Source organism: Sturnira hondurensis, unplaced genomic scaffold (genome assembly GCF_014824575.4).
Source record: "Sturnira hondurensis isolate 20B ecotype Veracruz unplaced genomic scaffold, ASM1482457v3 Scaffold0002532, whole genome shotgun sequence".
NCBI classification, from domain to species: domain Eukaryota; kingdom Metazoa; phylum Chordata; class Mammalia; order Chiroptera; family Phyllostomidae; genus Sturnira; species Sturnira hondurensis.
In genome coordinates this window covers 93,417-115,480 of record NW_028075163.1, presented here as the reverse complement: position 1 = coordinate 115,480, position 22,064 = coordinate 93,417, and the positions used below count along the sequence as shown (strand labels likewise).

The 22,064-nt window shown below is 38.0% G+C and overlaps 1 pseudogene; it reads left to right on the top strand.

Moving 5' to 3' along the window:
- The first annotated feature begins 18,035 nt into the window (after positions 1 to 18,035).
- On the top strand, positions 18,036 to 18,979 carry LOC118982865 (olfactory receptor 51L1-like; annotated as a pseudogene).
- Positions 18,980 to 22,064: the final 3,085 nt, after the last annotated feature.

Genomic DNA, 22,064 nt, shown 5'->3' with positions numbered 1-22,064 from the left:
GTTCAGGAAAAGAATTCTTTCTCAGTGAGTAACCCACAGTAGTCCCTGTGCATGCAGGGTTGGGAGGGCCACAGTGGGCTGCTATCTGAGCCATGAGACAACAGGCCCATACTTTCCACCCTTCCGAGGACACGACGTCTTATCTCTTGGGCACAGCCTTACGGTCTCAACCCATTTCCCTCCCAAGCTTTGCAAATACTGCCACCCTGCTCTTTAGTGAATGACCCAGAGAAAAGCCCTCCTGGAAATGAGCAGAAGGCAATCTCTCAAGGGTCAATGTGGTTCCGGGGAAGAGGAGCTCTGCCACACACAGGCATGTGACCTGGCAATGTCACTTAACCCGGAGCTTATGTTATTCATTGTTGACTGGAATAGGACTATTCTTGGCAGAGGCTTTTGAAGTTAAAATAAACAATGATGTTTCTGATGTGCTGGTGAATTAGGAGAGAGAGACTAACTCAGTATATGCTTTTGAATGTATGATTTTATTTACGTGTTCTGCCAAAATTTCTTCTTATGGTCCAGTGCCTCATGGCCAAATTGCAGTCAAGACTAATCATTTCCAGGGGCTTTCCCAATGGTTAGTAAGGAGTCAGAAATTCTTTAAAGTTTTACTTCTACCAAGACAGAGCTACCCGTCTTCCACTTACACCTCTCAAGTAACCCACACTTCTCTTGGCTTTTTGCTGCTATGGAGCCCCGAGGTTACTAAGATCTGTGGTATTCCAACCAATTACTTAACTGGCACAGCATAGGGAATCCAGCTATGACCTCTCCAGTTTTGTAAAGACCTGTTGTGATGTGCTTCTCACTACACAGCCTAGTGTAGTCATTATATAGCTTCCACTTAGCTGTGCTGTTTGACAAATCATGTAGTTTTTCTGTGTTTTGTTCTGTTCAATTTTAAATGGGGATACTAATAGGATCTACATTATTGAATCATTTAATAATTAAATTTATTAAAACATGCAATACACTCAATAGGTCCTGGCCTATGGTATATACTATTGAGTTTTTAGTTGTTGTTGTTGTTGTTGCTTTTAGACATGGTAAAAATGGGATCATTTGGCATTTAAGATGGGAAGGTTCTGGCCTATCAAAGAAAGTGAGAACTCCATAAAAATAGGCACAATGCTTGGTAGTACACAAGATGTTATAAAAAGACCTGCATTCTCTTCTTGGACTCGGCAAGAAAGCAAAAAATGGTGAAGGTTTTACTATTCAAAGAATATTTGGGGATTCTCAGAGCTAGTGACTTAAGGTGCTATGCTTAGCAACTGGTGAACCTATGCATAGAAATAGCAGTGACTTACTTCTATAGGCCAGAGTGTTTGGGGGAGTAAAATGGTCAGTTTATCCATTACCATGGGGATTTAGAGGCAGTTCCTTTTTGGGTGTTTGAAGCCTCTACTCAGAAACTATGTGGACTACATTTTTTTTGTAATCCTTCTGAAATTGGACTTTGATTTACCAACATTTATTATTGAGTCTCTTTGAAGAAGAATTTGTGCTACAGTCTTTGAGCTATGAAAATATATGTGGCCATATTTGTAGGATCAACATTAGGTATATAGAGAGGGTGAAATCTTTTAAAGTAGGTATTCATGCTGTACTTGAACAAGAATTAAATCAAAAAATTATTTAAAATAAATAAATAAATAAAGTAGGTATTCATTGATTCCCATATTAGCAAGAGTCCAACATGATAGAAGATGATGTGTATGTACATGCGTGCAGGAAAGTAGGCACACAATGATGGTCTAATAAATATTGATTAAAATTATTCTTAATAGTGGAAATCAATTGTCAGTAGTATTTTAATACCCACTATGTGCCAAATGCAGCACTATTAGATTTTATATTCATTATTTCTCAATAAAACCCTATAACTAAGATTATTTTCTCATTTTTACTAATAAAAATAATATCTGGTAATTTGAGAAAATTTTCAAAATCAGGTAACTAGTAAATAATTAAGTGTAAATTTTTCCATAAAATATTTTAAGTATTTCTATGATATAAATATAAAATATTAAGTATATTTTATATTTTAAATATAAATGGAAAAAATGCTCACCCCTATCTCTCTTACAGATAATCCTTTCTTATAATTTAGTCTACATCCCATGGCACCTTTTTCTACACTTCCACATACATACATATGAAAATATTTAAGTATAATTTCTTACTATTGGTGACAGGGGATGTATGTGGCACTGTTATTTCGTGCTACACTAAGAACACTGCTGGCTTGTGCTCATTTTTGCATTGGAGCAAATATAGACTAAGAATCAAGTAAGGCAATCATTTTTTAAGCAATGATTTCATTGGCTTTACTGTTGACAATAGAGAGAAAAGGGAGGACATCTCCTCAGCATTTCCACTGGTAAAGGAGATGGGGATGATGCCTCGGTTTCTCGCCTCCAACTCCTCTGGTATGGCTTCAACACGTTCTCTCTACAAAGAAAGCTTCCTGTGGGTGGCCTCTGCTTTGTTCCAGAAATCACTCCTGCTGTCTCATGACTGGTACAGTATATACAGGCCGCTCCTGGAGAAAGACAAAGAAAATGAGGATAAAAAATGCTAGGAACAAACAAATAGTGAATTAAAAAGTAACAATGATTATTAATATAGTTATTAGTTATTATTCCTATCATTGATAGTTTCAGTCCTTTACAGTGGATACTAAAGTTCTGAGTTTGGATTATTAATGATAGAACATATTAGATAAGTGAAGGAGATATCTATCTTATACTGACTGGCCCAGACTGTAACCACTAGAGTAAAGTAAGACAGAAATTTGTAAATATTATTTACATAGAGTAAACTGAAGTGACCATACTTTCATATCAGAGTCATTTATTTATTTTTTTTTAATTTTTTTATTTAATTATTTTTCAAGTACAGTTTTCTGTCTATTACTCCCAAGAAACTTAAATTCAACCCCAGACAGGGATATATCTTTGCACATTGAGATTTTACAACAGAAAGTACCCTGATACTTTATTTATTTAGTCAGTTTTTTAATGATAAATTTCACTTCATGAGAAGTCCTTATATTTTATTAATATCTAGGGACCAAAGATATATCAGTGCACATATTTTCTGCCTATATGATGCTTATATTTTANTTACATAGACTAAACTGAAGTGACCATACTTTCATATCAGAGTCATTTATAAAGAAACTTAAATTCAACCCCAGACAGGGATATATCTTTGCACATTGAGATTTTACAACAGAAAGTACCCTGATACTTTATTTATTTAGTCAGTTTTTTAATGATAAATTTCACTTCATGAGAAGTCCTTATATTTTATTAATATCTAGGGACCAAAGATATATCAGTGCACATATTTTCTGCCTATATGATGCTTATATTTTAATAAGGAAGCTGAATAACAATAACAATAGAATGATAAACAACTATAGCTTTGTAGAAGTTCTGTGAGAGAAACACAAAAGTTGATGCAATTGACAGAGACTAACTGAGAAAAACTTGCTCAAGCTGGTGTGACAAAGGAGAACTTCCAGAGGAGGTAATGGTTAAAGTGGGACCCGAGAGGTGGGAAAGTGGGAACCACTCTGCGGCGCTACCGTCGGTTTCAGAGCTCCAGTTCAACAGACACAGAGAGGAAAGAGCTAAAGATGTTGTTCAGAAAAGAGACTACTCAGGGGGACTGCCTTTTCCAGAGGACACATAGTCTGAGTGATCAGAATAGTGACGGAGCCCTTGCTGCTCTTGGCCTTAGTTGGGGACTGCCATGCAGAGAGAAGTCAGGACCTTGTTCTGGCCTACCTCCTCACATTCCTAGGCATGCAGGGGCATCAGAACATGACTATGGGGTCTACCCCACATTCTGATGTTTATATCCTAGTCTTACAGACTTTCCCAGCAAACAGGGTCTTTCATATTTAGCTTTTTAACAAAAATCAAGTAGAAATATTTAAAAGAAAATCAGAAGATATCATTTCCACTCTATGACCCATAATATTTCAGTGAAGAAACTGACAAAACTGTAAAAGTGAGTTGCAGTCTAGAGATATAAAATTTCATATAAGCAATTTCCAGTGACTAGAGTTAGAGGTACTTCCAAAGATGGAAATTTTAAAAAATCCAAACAGTGCTGACATTATAAATAATAAATAATATTGCATCTGATTATATCTGAAGGGTAATATCAATCAATGTTAAGGATAGAAATACCAGGACAGGTAATAAACCGTTTAGAAATTCAACATTTTATCTGTTTTAGACAAAAGCCTTAAAGTTCATAAACTGGTCAGCTTATTTAAAAGATACAGGGTAAGGTGTATATTAAATATTCTAATTTTCTATCATCTTTATAATTCATACAGGATTTAGGACATATTGGCTCTACCCTTTAGGTCACTGTGATATTGGGATTTTTAATAAGAAATACATAGTTGGTCTGTGCCCCCACTTCTGACACATAGCTAAAACCTTTTGAATTTCCTAATTGATGGGAGCACAAAAGTGTCTTTTGCTATGTCACTGAGGGGAACTTTGTACCCCTGTACAAGAATGGGGAGCTGGTTGCCAGAAGGACCATATGATTAGACGGCTGGAGTTTTCCGTTCCTGCCCCTGAACTCTCAGGAGGGGAGTGGAGCTGGAGGTTGAATCAGTTGCCAATGGCCAATGACTTAACCAATCATACCTACACAATGAAGCCTTCAAATAAACACAAAGGGTGGGGGGGCTCAGAAAGCTTCTGTGTTGGTGAATGCATGGGTAGAAGTACCGGAGTATTGTTGAGTGGCAAGTGCACTCAAAAAACCATTGAATCTCTATGCCCTCTCCCCATGCCCTCTCCTATGCATATTTTCCATCTGACTATCCTTATATCCTTGTATAATAAACTGTTGATGTAGTAAGTAAAAAAGTTCTCTGAGTTCTGTTAGTTGCTCTGGCAAATTGATCAAACCTAAGAAAAGAATCATGGGAATCTCTCTGATTTTAGCCAGCCAGTCAAGGTCTAGGTAACAACCTGGATTTTGATTGGCATCCTGAGATGAATGGGGTTGCTGGAATTTCCCATCTGTAGCCAGTTGTTCAGAGCATCGATGACAACCGGGGCTTCCGATTGACATCTGAACTGGGAAGAGTTGGGACTGAGTCCTTAACCTGTTGTAATCGACCCTATATTTATCAGTCTCTCCCAGGAGAACACAATGACTCCCTAAGGCCACATCTTAATCATTGTGTGTTCTCAGTACCTAACATACAAGAGGCACTGAACAGGACTAGGATGAGGCAGGCCTGGCCCTGATGCTCAATATTTGTTTGCGGGGAGAGTTACCTCTCACCAAGGTTTTATAAGAAATTCTTTCTCAGCAAGAAATTTCACACTGATTCTAAGATCCTGTTCAACTGATGTTACCTACTTAATCCTGACTCACTTAGTCATATGCCTTCAATAAGTTGGAATAAGAGGTAAGAGGGGAGAAGCCTTTTGATGAAGAGAGAGAGAAAGTTAGCAAAGATATCAGAAGAAAGTGGTTTTGCCTGGGCCCAAAATGCAGATTATTACAGAGGACCTGGGAGGGTCACAGGAGTTAGGTAAGCTAGGACTTGACAGCAAGGCCTCAGATATAAAATAAGTATTCAGTCTCGGGAAAATGGGTCCAGACTGCTGTGTTCAAGGAGTATAGGTGTGAGTGGTCAATGTATCAGACTTGATTCATACCTTGATAGTCTTAAAGTTATGTGGCTTATACTCTGGTTTAAAAAGATCCTTACCTAGAGATATATTTTTATTTATTTTAGAGAGAGAAGAAGCAGGGAGAGAGAGACAATGATGAGAAAGAAACATTGATTGGTTGCTTCCCTGATGCACCCATTCCAGGGAATGAACCCACAACTATTTATTTGGTGTACAGGATGACATCCCGTCCTGGCTGGGTTCCTCCTGCCAATCGAGCAACCCTGTCAGGACTGTAGATTGTGTTCTCTTTTAATGTTTCTCAATGGCTTCCTCTCCATGCCTATATCCCCAAATTTTATTCATCTCCCACTGGAATTATGATTGAGTTTCACAAATATTTTCCAATTATCTAACACTCTAACATAAATGTCTGTTTTTATTACCCTTCCTAAAGCATTTTAAATGCTTTCTGATCTCTTAGTGTCATTTCCCCAACATGTTGCAAGATATACCCACCGAAGGCAGAATCCAGTCCTTCATCTTCCTATAATACATAGTACAAGGAATATACAGTGAGCTGCAGTGTACTCATGCAGTGTACTCACTACAGACTCATGGCCAATGACTGAGCAAAAAGATACCAGACCAGGGGGGATTACCTCTTCTGTGGTAAGGTTTGTGGAAGAGACAATGGAGTGGCCTAGGAATAAGTGTGGGAAGTGTCAGACCTGCTTTTGTGAAACAGGCTGACCTTAGCCCAAGGTGGGGTTGGGGCAGGGAGAGGGGTATGGATCTTTGGCTTCCCAAAGGGATCTCTCTGAAATTTTCCATAATGAGGATAAAAATTGGCTCCTTGTCAGAATGATTGGAAGGAGGTTATGATATAAAGAAAGAGAAGCTTTCTAAATAGATTGCTATTAAAAAATGTAGAGACTTCCTGTACGGAAGCATAGGAAGAGAACGGACAAAATAAACTTTAACTAAAGCTTTCTTAAGGGCACTGACTCAGGCTAGAGGACCCCTCTGGCAAACCCAACTTCTTTCCAGGCTGAAAGAGGTTGAACAAAATGGCATTCCTCCAGGGAAGGACTCATTCAACAGTCCTGGATCTTGGATTAGAGGAAGAGCCTCCAGCCAGTTTCTGTCAGAGACCCACAGACTGAGTCAGTAACTCTGGAGCAACTGAAGATGCTGAGTAAGGATTTCATTTAGGTCTGTGTTGAGTCAGACTGGGCATCTGAAGTTTGGCCAATGTGACTAAGACTAAAAACACATGGAAAAGACTGTGTCCTTTGAGGTTATTGCTGTTAAAATCTGAATGAAAAAAAAAGCATCTCTCTGTCAACTTTAGGGTTTTATGTGGGTTCATGTAGGTGTGGATATGTTTATTGTATGTATGAATAACACAGAAAGGTCATTTCAGAGGAGAAATGAACTGGCTAGAACTATCAAAGCTATGTGGCAATTATAAGGGCATGGAACAATGGAGATGAGAGAAAGGATTGTTCTCTCTCTCTCTCTCTCTCTCTCTCTTTCTTTTTTAATGTATTACTGTTCAGTTATAGTTGTCCGACCTTTTCCCCCCATTGCTTACCCAAACCCCATCCCCCCTCCCATAGTCAATCCACCCCCATTGTCTGTGCCCCCATGAGTTCTCTGCTGTTATTCCTTAGATTTCCCTTTCCCCCACTTCCTCCCACTATCCCTCTTCCCCCTCCCCTGTGGTCACTGTCAGTTTGTTCTTTATTTCAATGTCTCTGGTTGTATTTTGCTTATTTGTTTGTTTTGTTGATTAGGATACACTTGTAGGTGGGATCATATGGTATCTGTCATTCACTGCCTAGCCTATTTCATTTAGCATAATGCTCTTCAGTTTCATCCATGCTGACTTGAAGGGTAGGAGTCACTTCTTTCTTTCTGCTGCATGGTATTCCATTGTGTAAATATACCACCAAATGAGTTTTTTAATCCACTCATTTACTAATGGGCACTTAGGCTATTTCCAGAGCTTGGCTATTGTAAGTAATGGAGCTATGAACATTGGGATGCATAGGTTCTTTTGAAATGGTATTGAGAATGGGTGGTTGAATTTAAGCACACTTTTGAGCTGAAGGCTCCCCCTGGTGCTGACACTGAAAAACCACAGCACCCATATTGACCTGGCTCTTTCAGTTGTGCAGAAATCTCCTGCCCCACCAAGCCCACTCATTGTGCTTGGTATCAATTCTAGGTAGAGGGTCCTTTGAGTATAACCTATAGTAGGACCTTAAAAAGCATACCACACTCAAATATATTTCTGTGTCTCTCAGCCATAGGCTTTCTCAATCTCTGATACAGAATAAGCTCAGTTGTTCTTGTAGACAGACAGTGACTAAGACAATTTTTCCCATACAGAGAGCCAGAAACAAAGTCTCTCTCTCTGTGTCATACATACATGGACATAAATGTGCAAATAATATCACATGCACTAAAAACTACTGGCACATATACATATAGAGACACTCCAGCATTGATACTTTTAGTGGTCAATTTAGATTTTTAATAATAGATTCTAATGCATTCAAAGTTAAGGCATGAAAGACTCACACCAATATATTAATACCTCACCATCCTAACCATCACATACCCACATTCATTTCACTTCATAGGCAAAACATTACCCAAGGGGACAGAGATGGGGCCAAGGACTGTTTCTTCACTGTTCCCTGCTGCCAGCCTTAGAAACCAGTTCTGCCTTCCTGGCTGTGTTAGTCATACTGTGTGGTGAGTTCTGTTCAACAACATGTTTTCTTTACTAAATGCAAGCTTCACAAAAGCACATCTATTTCATGTTTATCCATGTATCTGTGAGACCCTGCTCAAGGTTTTCTGAGTAGCCACTTAATAGGTACACAGTGAATGAAAATTAATGAAGATATTTAATATAATTTCAGCCTTCTTTCAACAAAGGTTATTTTGTGATATGACAAAATAAATCTAAATATCAGTTAGAGAAATAAAAATCAAAATGAGCTCAGTGTTTTGCATTGTTTATAAGTGACTATTTTGATGGGCACTACTCCTTTAATTATTGTATAAGTCAGAGAAGGAAAGTGGAAAGCTGTTATATATATGCTAATATATAAATATATATATACAAATATTACAAGCAGCTAATTATGTGGCATACCTAGTCACTATATACCTATACTTAGGTATGTGGCAAACACATAGTCACTATTTTCTTACAGTAAAAGAATGACTTTTTTTACACGTGTTTCCATTTTCAACATAATTTTTGTATTTTCTTCTGTACTGATCTGTTAGATCTCTAATTTTATAATAACTTTATTAGGGATAATTTCATGTGATAATATGGAAAGTTGAATTCCCACTTTATATTTGTTGGATTGACTAATAAATTTACCACCATTTCTCACAATATAATATTATGCTATATCCATCTATCAGAGATAACCTTATTTTATTTTTTTAAATATTTTTTATTTCATCGTTGTTCAAGTACAGTTTTCTGTCTTTTACTCCCTTTCCAGCCCACCTGCCCAGTGCTCCCCACCTCTCTCCCATTTCCACCCCTGTTAGTCTTTGTCCATGGGTCCTTTATACTTGTTCCTGTGAGTCCTTCACCTTTTCCCCTGAAATTTCTTCCCCTCTCCCTTGCTGGTCCCTATCTGCCTGTTCTGTATTTCAGTGTCTTTGGTTATATTTTGCTTGCTTGTTTATTTTGTTGTTTAGCTTCCTTTTAAAGGTGAGATCATATGGTATTTATCTTTCACCACCTGTCTTATTTCACTCAGCACAATGCTTTCCAATTCCATTCATGCTGTTGCAAAGGGTAGGAGCTCCTTCTTTCTTTCTGCTGCCTAGAATTCCATTGTGTAAATGTACCATAGTTTTTGGATTCATTCATTTACTGATGGGCACCTGGGTTGCTTCCAACTCTTGACTATTGTAAATTGTACTTCTATGAACATTGGGGTGCATAGGTTCTCTTGGATTGGTGTTTCAGGGTTCTTAGGATATACTCCTAGCAGTGGAATTGCTGGATCAAAAGGCAGATTCATTTTTAGTTTTCTTAGAAAATTCCATACTGTTTTCCATATGGTTGTACCAGTCTGCAATCCCACCAACAGTGAACTAGGGTTCCCTTTTCCCCACAACCTCTCCAACATTTGTTGTTTGTTGCTTTGTTTATGATGGCCATTCTGACCAGTGTAAAGTGGTATCTCATTGTGGTTTTAATTTGCATCTCTCTGATAGTAGTGATATTGAGCATCTTTTCATGTGTCTCTGGATCCTCTGTATGTCCTCCTTGGAGAAGTGTCTGTTCAAGTCCTTTGCCCATTTTTTAACTGGGTTGCTCATCTTCTTTGAGTGGAGTTGTGTGAATTCTTTGTATATTTTGGAGATTAAACCTTTGTCTAAGGTATCATTGGCAAATAGGTTTTCCCATACAGTTGATTCTCTTTTTATCTTAATACTGTTTTCTTCAGCCATGCAGAAGCTTTTAATTTTGATGAGATCCCATTTGTTTATTCTTTCCTTTATGTCCCTTGCTCTAGGGGACATATCAGTAAAAATATTGCTGCGTGGAATATCTGAGATTTTCCTGCCAATGCTCTCCTCTAGGGCTTTAATGGTTTCATGGCTTATATTTACGTCTTTTATCCACCTTGAATTTATTTTGGTGTATGGTGTAAGTTGGTGCTCAAGTTTCATTTTCTTTGCACATAGCTGTCCAGTTCTCCCAATTTCTAGAAAAATATAATCATCCAAAATTCAATGAAGAAGAAGCAGAAAGCCTGAACAGACCAATAATAGCTGGTGAAATTAAAGCAGTAATTAAAAAACTCCCAACATACAAAAGCCCCAGACCAGATGGTTTCACAGGAGAATTCTACAAAGCATTTAAGGAAGAGCTAACCCCTATTCTTCACAGACTATTCCAAAAAATCCAAAATGATGGAAGACTCCCAAACTCTTTTTATGAAGCCAGCACCCTCCTAATCTCAAAACCAGATAAAGACAAAACAAAGAAAGAAAACTTCAGGCCAATATCGCTGATGAACATAGACACTAAAATCCTCAACAAAATATTGGCAAATTGCATGCAACAATACATCAAAAAGATCATACACCACGACCAAGTGGAATTCATTCCAGGGATGCAAGGATGATTCAATACTCACAAATCACTAAATGTAATACATCACATAAACAAAAGCAAAGACAAAAATGATATGACCACATGATCATATCAATAGATGCAGAAAAAGCTTTTCATAAGGTACAACACCCATTTATGATAAAAACACTCATCAAAGTGGAAATAGAGGGAGCATTCCTCAATATAATAAAGGCCATATATGAGAGACCCACAGCCAACATCATACTCAATGGGAAAAACCTAAAATATTTCCCACTAAGATCAGGAACAAGACAACGTCGTCCACTTTCACCACTTCTATTCAATATAGTATTGGAAGTTTTAGCCACAGCGATCAGACAAAAAAAGGAAATAGAAAGCATCCAAATTGTAAAGGAGGAAACAAAACTGGCATTGTTTGCAGATGACATGATAGTGTATATGGAAAATGCTATAGACTCTACCCAAAAACTACTTGACATAATACATGAATTTGGCAAAACAGCAGGATACAAAGTCAACATCCAGAAATCAAAGGCATTTTTGTATACTAACAATGAAATAGCGAAACAGAAATCAAGAAAAAATTTTATTCAATATAGTAAAAACAAAAATAAAATATCTGGGAATAAACCTAACCAAGGAGGTAAAAAAACCTATATACAGAAAACTACACAACACTGAAGAAAGAAATCAAGGAAGACACAAACAAATGGCAACATAGACCATGTTCATAGATTGGAAGAATTAACATCATCAAAATGTCCATACTACCCAAAGGAATTTACAGATTCAATGCAAGACCCATTAAAGTACTAGTGGCATATTTCACGGACATAGAACAAACACTTCAAAAATTTATATGGAACCATAAACAACCTGGAATAGCAGCTGCAATTTTGAGAAAGAAGAACAAAGTAGGAGGGATCACAATACCTGATATCAAACTATATTACAAGGCTACTGTAATCAAAACAGCCTGGTACTGGCATAAAAACAGGCACATACACCAATGGAACAGAACAGTGAGCCCACGAATAAACCCAAGTTTCTATGAGCAATTAATATTCAACAAAGATAACCTTATTTTAAATTCATGAAAATCTTTTTAATGTTGGTTTTCTTTTTAATTTTATTTGTCCATATCACAGTCTGGGACAGAAATAAATCCTGAGATCTTGCTATATTTTTCCTCAATTTTTTTAAGTGTCCAAGTATACAAATATATTTGATTTCTGTTATGTTGATTTCTAATATGCCAATTTCAATTATGTTGAAATCAAATATGTTGATTATGTTGAATCAAATATGTTTATTAAATATGTATATTTTCTGTCTTCACTTATCTTAATGTGTCTTTTAAAATATAATTACAAATATAAAACAGCTATCTAAAAACATTTTAAACAGAAAAAAATGTGTATGATGATAGCAGATGAATCGTATGATGGCAAAATTTAATTAGATAAATCTAAGTGTGTTTACATGATGATAATGAAAAATAAATGAGATAGAGTAGAAAGACAGAGAAAAGAGTAGAAGGAATTGTTGAGTCAAGATCCACAGAAGAAGCCAGGGTGCCAGCCCATATAAAATAGATGGTAGGTAAAATTTTGGAGAGGACAAATGATGTTATACGTCTCAGAAGGAAAGTGTCATCATAGTAAATCAGGTATATAAATGTGCTGGTAACAGAACAAGAAACTGAAAAATTGTGGGGGTGACTTTTCCCACAAGTCCCCCTGTCTACCATGGGTGAAAGTAAACACTACCAAAACATGATCTTGGGGAGGAGAAGTGGCTAATCCCTCAAAAGGTAAGGGCCTTGAGCAATATCCAGTTTCTCAGGGGAAAAAGGCCTTGAGCCCCTTCCTCCAAGGGCTTTTATTGGGTTGTAATACACAGGAATACAAGGAGGCAAGGATCAAACAGTAGATAACATTTCAAAAAAATCTTAGGGCTTAGTCTGAGTCAGAGTCTGTCAAGAAGGGAGTTTTGCAGAAACTTTAGGGTTTCCTACTCGGACCCTTAACATATGAATGCAGGCACTCTTGCAGGTTTCACAAGTTTTTCATGAATTCTTTGTGATGCCAGATTTTCTCCCCCAACCCCCTCAACCCCAAGGCAAGGAGCTGCACCCCTCCCCATGAGATATTCAGGCTTAAGTGGATTAGAACCAGGAAGCCCTTCTTCCAGAGGACATGGGGACTCGGGCTATGTCACATAGCTTGGGGTCAAGGGTCCGTTGCTCGCTCTTTGTTGCAACCCCCAAGTCCTTCCATGATGGCCTCCCAAGTGATCATGTCTGGCTTAGGTTGTTCCCAGCTGTGAGGAGACTTACCCGTCAACAATACAGACCATGCTTTGTGGTCAGGGAGAAGAAACTGAGGCAGCATTTGCTACCAGAGACAAGCTTTGTCTCCTGTAGCTTGCATTCTGCAGGTCACTCCCTCATCCTTAGCCACAGGGTAGAGTTACAATTCCTAGGCATAGCTGTCCACAACAAAAAATTTCTCACTTGATGGCATATATATCTCAAGTTTTCCAACTAATTTACTGTTTTCCCTGTTAATTTGCCCTGTTTGGTAACTCTATGGTACCTGATACATTATTCTTGGATATATGGTGTGGACCACCAGCACTTATGTCAGAGTCCATTGTTTTCCCATATGTTTTGCATGGTTGACACTGATACACCCAGTAATTACATCCTTCATCTCAGATATTTATCTAGTTTTTTTCACTTTCATAGAGCTAGCTGTTATCTAGAGAAATGCATTCAGTAAAGCAATGAGTCTTACCTTGTCCTCAGTTCAATATGCCAACTCTAGAAAAAGTACATATAAGTCTGTTCAGTTAGATTTTTAATAAACATTTATTAAATATTATTATTTTAATATATAATTCCTAACTAGGTGACCTTTGTCTTGATGAGTCAGTCCCAGATACTGCTGAACAAAGATATGCATTTTCATAGAGTAATGTGCTATTAAAGTCCATTTGGGAGTACAACTTATATATGGCTAAATGAGTGTTTTTGAAATGTGCAAAATACCAGAGTTGAAAAATAGTTGGTTATAAGTGTAAGGTAGGAGAAACAGAGAGGATGGAGACATAAGAGAAAAATATGACCTTCCCTGGCTCCAAATATTTGTTGAAGCTGATTTTGTTCACAGTCTGTGCATGGTAGGAAGAGTTCATGGTTCTATAGTCAGCTGGAGAGCCAGGACCCAAGTGACAGGTTTTGGAGTGAATTAAGAGGTATTCTTATAAAGAGAGGATAGAGTTTGGAGAGCTCAGGTTACACAAGGGGCCACCCTGTGACTAGTCACTTCCTTTCATATAAGGGACCCTGTCTCTGGGCTCTGTCATACTGACATTGAAAGTGGTTTCTGACACCTGCACCCACTCTTGGCCACAGAAAGGTGAAAATTTCCCAGAACTCCTGGGATTTATGGAAACAAATATGAAAACTAGATCTTTAGACCTTCTTCCAGGCTAGGAAGTGATGTTTGCCAGATCAGTCCAAGAAACTGTTTATTTACTTATTCTTTGTTTTTACTCAACTTGGCTTCATGTCTGTGATTATGTGTGACCTTTGTGTTTCTCCTTTCATAGCTTCTAGACTCTGTGCTCCAGGAGGATAATAAAATCACAGGTCTTTTTACATACTGTATACAGTAACACAGAAAATCTTTAATAACATACAAATTATTATTAAAAGAAATGAAACATAAAATGACTCAGGTCTCAATGTGTGTCTGTTGGTTCTTCAGTTTATGTCTCTGTAATTATGCTTTCAAATATTTGGGAACCCTAAATTGCATTCTCATGTAATACCCTGAAATGTATAAGATCGCAACTATTTAAGTCAGAGTTCATTTTTTTCTTTGTTATTTTGAGAATTGATTCAGGAGGACCAAATCCAGTCCTTTATCTTCCTATAATATACAATACTAAGAATGTACAGTAAGCTGCAGTGCGCTCACTACAGACTCATAACCAACAATTGAGCAAAAAGATGCCAGACCAGGGGAGATTGACTCTTCTGTGATAAGGTTTGTGGAAGAGACAATGGAGTGGCCTAGGAATAAGTCTGGGAAGTACAGACCTTTGGTGAAGCAGGTGTTTGAGGCAGGTGTTTGGTTTCTCTGAGCTTGATGGGCCAGGTGTAGAGGCAGACAAATAAAGACAGGCTGACCTTAGTTCGAGTTTTGGAAGAGAGAAGAGGATGGCTCTTTGGCTTCCCAAAAGAAGTCTCTCTGAATATTCCACAATGAGGATAAAAACTTGTTTCTCTTCAGAACAACTGGAGAGAAGTTAGAATATAAGTAAAGAGGAGCTTTCTGAAAAGATTTCTGTGATAAGATGTGGAGACTTCCTCTAAGGAAACATAAGAAGAGAATGGACCAAATAAACTTCAATTAAAGTTTTCTTAAGGATGCTGGACCAAGCTAGAGGATCCCTTTGGCCATCCCAACCTCTTTGCAGACTGAAGTAGATGGAACAAAATGGCATTCCCCCAAGGAAGAACTCATTCAAGAATCCTGAATCTTGGATCAGAGGAAGAACTTCTATCCATTTTCTGTGTCAGAGACCCCCAGAGTTGAGTCAGTGAAAATGGAGAGACAGAACCCTGAGTAAGGATTTCATTTAGATCTGTGTCTGGTCATAGCAGGGATGCAAAACTTGGTCAATCTTACTAAGACTAAAGACACAAATAAAGGACTGCATCCTGTGAGGTTATTGCCATAAAATCAGACAGAAGGGGGAAAAAGCATTTCTCTGTCAATTTCAGGGTTTTATGTGGGTTTGGGTAAGTGTGGATATGTCTATCACATGTACCAATGACACAGATAATCTTCTGAAGAGAACTAAGGTGGTTGGCAATTTCAGAGCTATGTGGTAGTTATAAGGACATGAGAGGATGGAGAAGGAAAAGTCCTTCTTCCTTGAAGTGGTGAGAATGGGGGAGGGTTTGAATTTAAGCACTTTTTGGCTGAAGACTCCCCTTGGTCATGACACTGGAAAACCACAGCATATTGACCTGGGTCTTTCAGTTGTGCAGAAATCTTATTCTCCATCAAGCCTGACTCAGTGGGCTAGGTATCAATTCTGGGCACATCTATTTCATGTTTATTCATGTATCTGTGAGACCCTGCTAGGGTTTTCAAAATAGTCACTTAATAGATGTACAGTGAATAAAAGTTGATAAAAATATTTAGTTTCATTTTAGTCTACTTTCAAAGAAGTCGATTTTGTAATATGAGAAAAATAAATCTAAAGATCATGTCAGGGAATAAAAAAATAGAAAGAGCTAAGAGTGTATGCATTTTTGTATGTGACCATTACTATTTTAGGGCACTAAAATAGTGCCCTAAAATAGTGCCCTAATTCCTTCAATTATTACATAATTCAGAGAAGCAAAGTAGAAAGCTGTTACATAGAAGCTAGCATATACATATGTATGTGCAAATATTAAAAGTATCTTGATATGTCGCAGGTTATTCATTACATAATATCATCCAACTATCTAAAAAGCTATCAGTTAAATATCTAAACTTAACTCCATACACCAAATAACATGTGACTTAAGAATACCAACTTTAAGTCCTCCCTGCAGATTGCCAACAATGCACTCTATTAGAAAATAAGGTAAGGGCCTGCCTTCTTAGACCTAATCATTGATACATATTTGGTTTTTGACATGTCATATAAACCCTTGCAGAGTCTTTGCCCTACATGCTATCGCTACTGTCTCATGCCAAAGCATTATCTCTTGTTAATATCATATGTGAGTATTGAAAAATGTTATAGTTCCCAGAACACATAAACTTTTATGTGTTCCCAGAACACATAAACTTTTATTCACCTCAAAGCCCCCTAGATTATACTATCCATGCTTCATTGAAATCATTTCCATGAAGTTCCATCTCATGGTTAAATCTTAGTCCTGATAGCTCAGTTCTGAGTGCTTTCCCTGGGCCTCCAAGGTGGGCTGGTTACCACCCACCCAAACTCACATAATCACTATGTCTATCTCTTTGGTCACAATATGGTAACTTTTATATCAACTCATATGATAGATGCTCCCAAGTCATCACACTAGCCTTGATGGTAATAATAACAGCGTTGTTGCTGCTATCCTATCCCTATATTATCTTTAACTATGCTTCTTCTAGGACATGGTCAAAATTATGATCTCAATAACAGCAGAATTTCATTGATTTTTTATGGTAGGCATTTCCTCTTCTTCAAGCCCAAATGAGGATGTTCAGCTTTCTCCTTTTGTCCCCAAACTATGTCCTGCCCTCTGCATCCTGGCCTATCACTCTGACTCAACCTGCTTACACACTGGCCATAACCTAATTATTTACATGGTCTATCTAAGGTGGTGTCATCTCCTTTGGGAGTGTGTTCTGATCACAGTGACATGTCATAAGCTATATGAACTTCTGTCCTTATTTAGGATCTATGTGCTCCATTTGGGGGGTTCATCATCACACTTGAAACCTATATAATTTATTAACCAATGTCACCCAGTAAATTCAATACATTTTTTAAATATATAAGATAAATTTGTGTGACTTTGTGAGGGGAAGAATGAGATTGCCAGGGAACCTGAGAAGATGCCTGAGGTTTAAGATGCTAGACAGTGAGTAATAGGTTCTTCAAGAGAGGATGAGTTTGGAAAGAAACATGAACATGCAGACAGGATCACATCATGACAATAAGGAGAGAAAACAGATTAGATTAGATAAGGCAACTCTGTACAGGAAAACTCAATTGGTTTGGAAAAATTGGAGATAATTTTTTGTACAGAAAATGCTTGCAGAGAATATACAAAAAAGAAAGTAACTAATTTTTGAGAATCTGCACACTCTGTTCAATTGAGCTCTAAAGATTTTTCTAGGAGGAGAAAAAAGCCTCTTTACCTGGTGCTCAAGAACAAGAGAGGGAAAACATTTGTTGAGGCTTAATGTCATTGATGTAGGAAAAGGATTAGATGGAAATGAAAGAAAGAAGGGGGAAAGCAGGAAAACACAAGCTGCTTGTGAGGGCTGTTGTTCATTGAGAGGTCACTGAGTTCCAGAGTATGCAGAGGCCAGACCAGCCAGCAGGGGATTGGTGTCTAATAATAGCAGGACTGCTCATACTTACTGATCTGGTCATGTTCAATCACTCTGTCACCTTTGTCAGAGTGAGTAGGCTTCCTGAGAATGAGGATGCCCATCTTACCAAGTACCAACTTGAGCTTCTCTACCTTCCTGCTGACAGGCTTCCCAGGCCTGGAATGGGCTCACCATTGAATATCACTGCCCATTTTTGCAGGATACCTCGTGGCCATCCTGGGTAACACCACCATCTTGCATCTGGTACGTACTGACTCCTCTCTCCACCAGCCCATGTACTACTTCCTGGCCATCCTGGCTGTGACAGACTTGGGCCTATGCATGTCCACTCTTCCCTCAATGCTGAGAGTGCTGTGGTTTGATGCTCAGATGGTGCGCCTGGTGCCATGTGTTCTTCAACAACATTTTCTACACTCCTTCTTTCATGGAGTCAGCCGTGCTCTTTGCTATGGCTCTAGACCGCCTAGTGGCCATCCGATTCCCACTACGCTATGCATCTGTGCTCACTGGGCCTCGTGTGGCATTGGCAGGGCTTGTGCTGGGCATGCCAAGTGCTGCCATGACTGCTGCACCTTCACTGCACCTACTGAAATTTGACTACTGTCACCCTGGGGCACTGTCCCATGCTTACTGCCTTCACCAGGACATGATCCGCCTGGCCTGCTCTGACACACGTTTCAACAGACTCTGTGGGCTGTGCATCATCATGCTGGCCATGGGCTCTGATGTCCTTTTTATCTTGCTCTCTTACACTGTCATACTCCACACAGTGCTGGCCATTGCCTCAGCAGGCTTAAGGCCCTCAATACCTCTGTCTCCCACATTCTGGCTGTGCTCTGCTTCTATGTGCCTGTGCTAGGCTGTCCATTGTGTGCAGATTCGGGCACCATACTTCACCGCTGACGCACACCCTCATGGGCACTGTGTCTGTGCTCTTCCCGCCCCTGATGAACCCAGTCATCTATAGCATCAAGACCCAGCAAATCCGCAGGGCCATTCTCAAGGTTTTTTCACTGGGGAATATGCACTGAGACATTGGGCATGGACCACATTGTTCAAAATAGGGAATATATGAACACTACTTTTTAGAGCCCTCTTAAAGCAGTGCAATTTCTGTTTGTTCATTTTTAGTTTGATCAATTGATTGTACATTATGAATTGACTCTAATGTAAAAATCAAATATAGTTGATGCTTATGGCTACTTAATATATCCTTATAAACATACAATCACTATTTTCTTACAGTAAAAAGAATGATTTGTTTTACATAAATGTTTCCATTTTCAACACAATTTTTGTATTTTCTTCTGTACTGATCTGTTAGAACTCTATTTCTATAATAACTTTGTTAGGGATAATTTTGTGTGATAATATGGAAAAATGAATACTCACTTTATATTTGTTGGATTGACTAATAAATTTACCACCATTTCTCACAATATAATATTATGCTATATCCATCTATCAAAGATAACCTCATTGTAAATTTCAAAAAATCTTTCTAATTTGCTTTTCTTTTTAACTTCACTTGTCCATTTCGTAATCTGAGACAGAAATAAGTCCTGAGATCCTACCATATTTTTCTTCAACTTTCTTTAATTATCCAGTTGTACAAATATACTTGATTATGTTATCCACATTTATTCCTTTCTATCACTGTTATTAAAGTGTCTTAAAATTATAATTGCAAATATAAAACATCCATCCAAGAAACTTAGATTTAAAGTGAAAGAAAAATTTCAGTGTCTCTGGTTATCTTTATCAGAGGGGAGATGGCAGGGGATAGTAGGGGGAAAGTGGGAAGGGTTTTCAGGAACAAGCATAAAGGACACATGGAAAAACCAAAGGGGGGTAGAATCAAGTGTGGAAAGGGGGATGGCTGGGGTGGTGGTGGGAAAATGGAAACAACTATATTTGAACAAAAATACAAAAATGTGGGGAAAAACAGAAGAAAAATATATAGAATGATAGGTGAATTATATGATGGCAAAAATTTAAATAGATAAATCTGTATGTTTACATTATAATAATGAAAAGTAATGAAGAAGAGGAGAAAGATAAAGAAAAAAGTAGATGGGATTGGTGAGTCAAGATTCACAGAAGAAGCCAAAGTGCCAGCCATATAAAATAGGTGGTGGTAAGTTTTGGGCAAGGACGAATAATGTTATGTGTCCAGGAAGGAAAGTGTCAGGGTGATAAATCAGATATAAATGTGTTGGTAGCAGGACAAGAACCTGAAGAAGTTCTCACTTCATGGTGTTCAGTGGTAGGCTATGAAATATTTTGATTGCCAATTGTGATACAGTAGTGTATTATACTTATGGAACTCTGGTATTTTCCTAGTAACCTTTTATCAGGTTCTTCTTTGCCCCCAAATACTGGATTTTTGTTCTTTCAAAGAAAAAGATCTCTTATCTCTCATGGTTTGCCTGCATTGTTTTCTTTTTCTTAGTAAGCCCTTCCTTTAGCACACCTCTCTTTGTATAATTTCTCCCTGTTCATCTGTTTCAGTTCAAGTTCAGAAGGAAGGCAATGCTGAGTGTTTCAACCAAAGAGATTTAAAAGAGTCAATTTTTTTAATTTTGGAAGATTCAAAAGAGAGAAATGGCTCACTGTTGGGAGAGTATGAAGACAACAAGGGTATTTTGCAGATATCAAAAAGCTGATTTTACCCTGGGGTGGCCCCATGAAAGTAGATCTTGCTGTTAAACTACTAGGGATGACACCATTATCAAGAACCCCAAGCAGCAATGGTGCTTGGGAGTCATAATTTCACTGCAATCACAGTGAAATTACAGCCATCAAAATTCCTGACAGCCCAAGTCCCCACAGTAGATGAGTGGATAAAAAAGTTGTAGTACATTTACATAATGAAACACTACTCAGCCAAAAGAAGAAGAGGAAGAGGAAGAGGAAGAAGAAGAAGAAGAAGAAGGAGAAGAAGAAGGAGAAGAAGAAGAAGAAGGGGAAGAGGAAGAAGAGGAAGAAGAAGGGGAAGAGTAAGAAGAAGAAAAGAAAGAAAGAAATCTTACCATTTGCAACAGTACAAATGGACCTGGAGAATATGCTAAGTGAAATAAGCCAAGTGAGAGAAAACTAATGTCATATGACTTCACTTATATGTGAAATCTAATGAACAAAATAAACTAACAAACAAAAGAGAAGCAAACTCATAGATACATGGAGCAGACTGACAGCTGTCAGAGGAGAGGGGATTGGGCAGCTAAACAGAAAAGATTAAGTAAAGAAAAGTCATACACACAGACAACAGTATGGTGATTACCACAGGGAGATGGAGGGAGGGAAAAGAGGATAAAGGGAAGGAGACTTGACTTAGGGTGGTGAACACACACCCTAAGTATTACAGATGATGCAATATACTGATGATGTATTATAGAATTGTACAACTGAAAGCTGCATAATTTTGTTAATCAATGTCACCCTAATAAATTCAATAATTTCAATATTAAAATAGCTTTCACAGAAAAGCCTTTTATTGATTCCAGGATGATTTTAGATCCCCCTGTGATAGTTTCTTGTGTGCCCCATTATTCGCCTACTAAACTCCTTAGGAAAATGGGTAAGAACTGCTTGATTTATGCTTGCTCTGCTCACTAGACCATTAGCTCCATGAGGAGTAGAACCATCATCTTGTTTTCCATTACAGTTAGTTTGTGTTCAGCACAGGATCTAGTCTGTAAAGCAGAATTGAAACTAAACTTCACTTGTTGACCAGAAGACCTATAGAAAATAAGCCCAAATTTTGGGCCGCATAGGAAGGTGTATTATCAAAACACTGTCACCTTGCAGAATTGTCACTCTTTCCTTGAATATGATTAAGCTGAACTATGAAAAAGAGTCCTTGGAAATGGTGAGTCAATATGGTTTGCTCTTGAGGAGAAAAGTTTTCTAATGAAAACATGGATTGTGACAACTCACCAGGAGAACAAAAGAACAGGAGATAGTTGAAATCATTTTCTTCTTTGGAGTACATTGAATTGCTCATTCATTAATTTTATCCTTCAACAAATACACTTTTGAATGACTATTATTTACCAGATACTATGCTGTATGTATGGGGCACAATGGTCAAACAGAAAAGGAGACATATTTGTA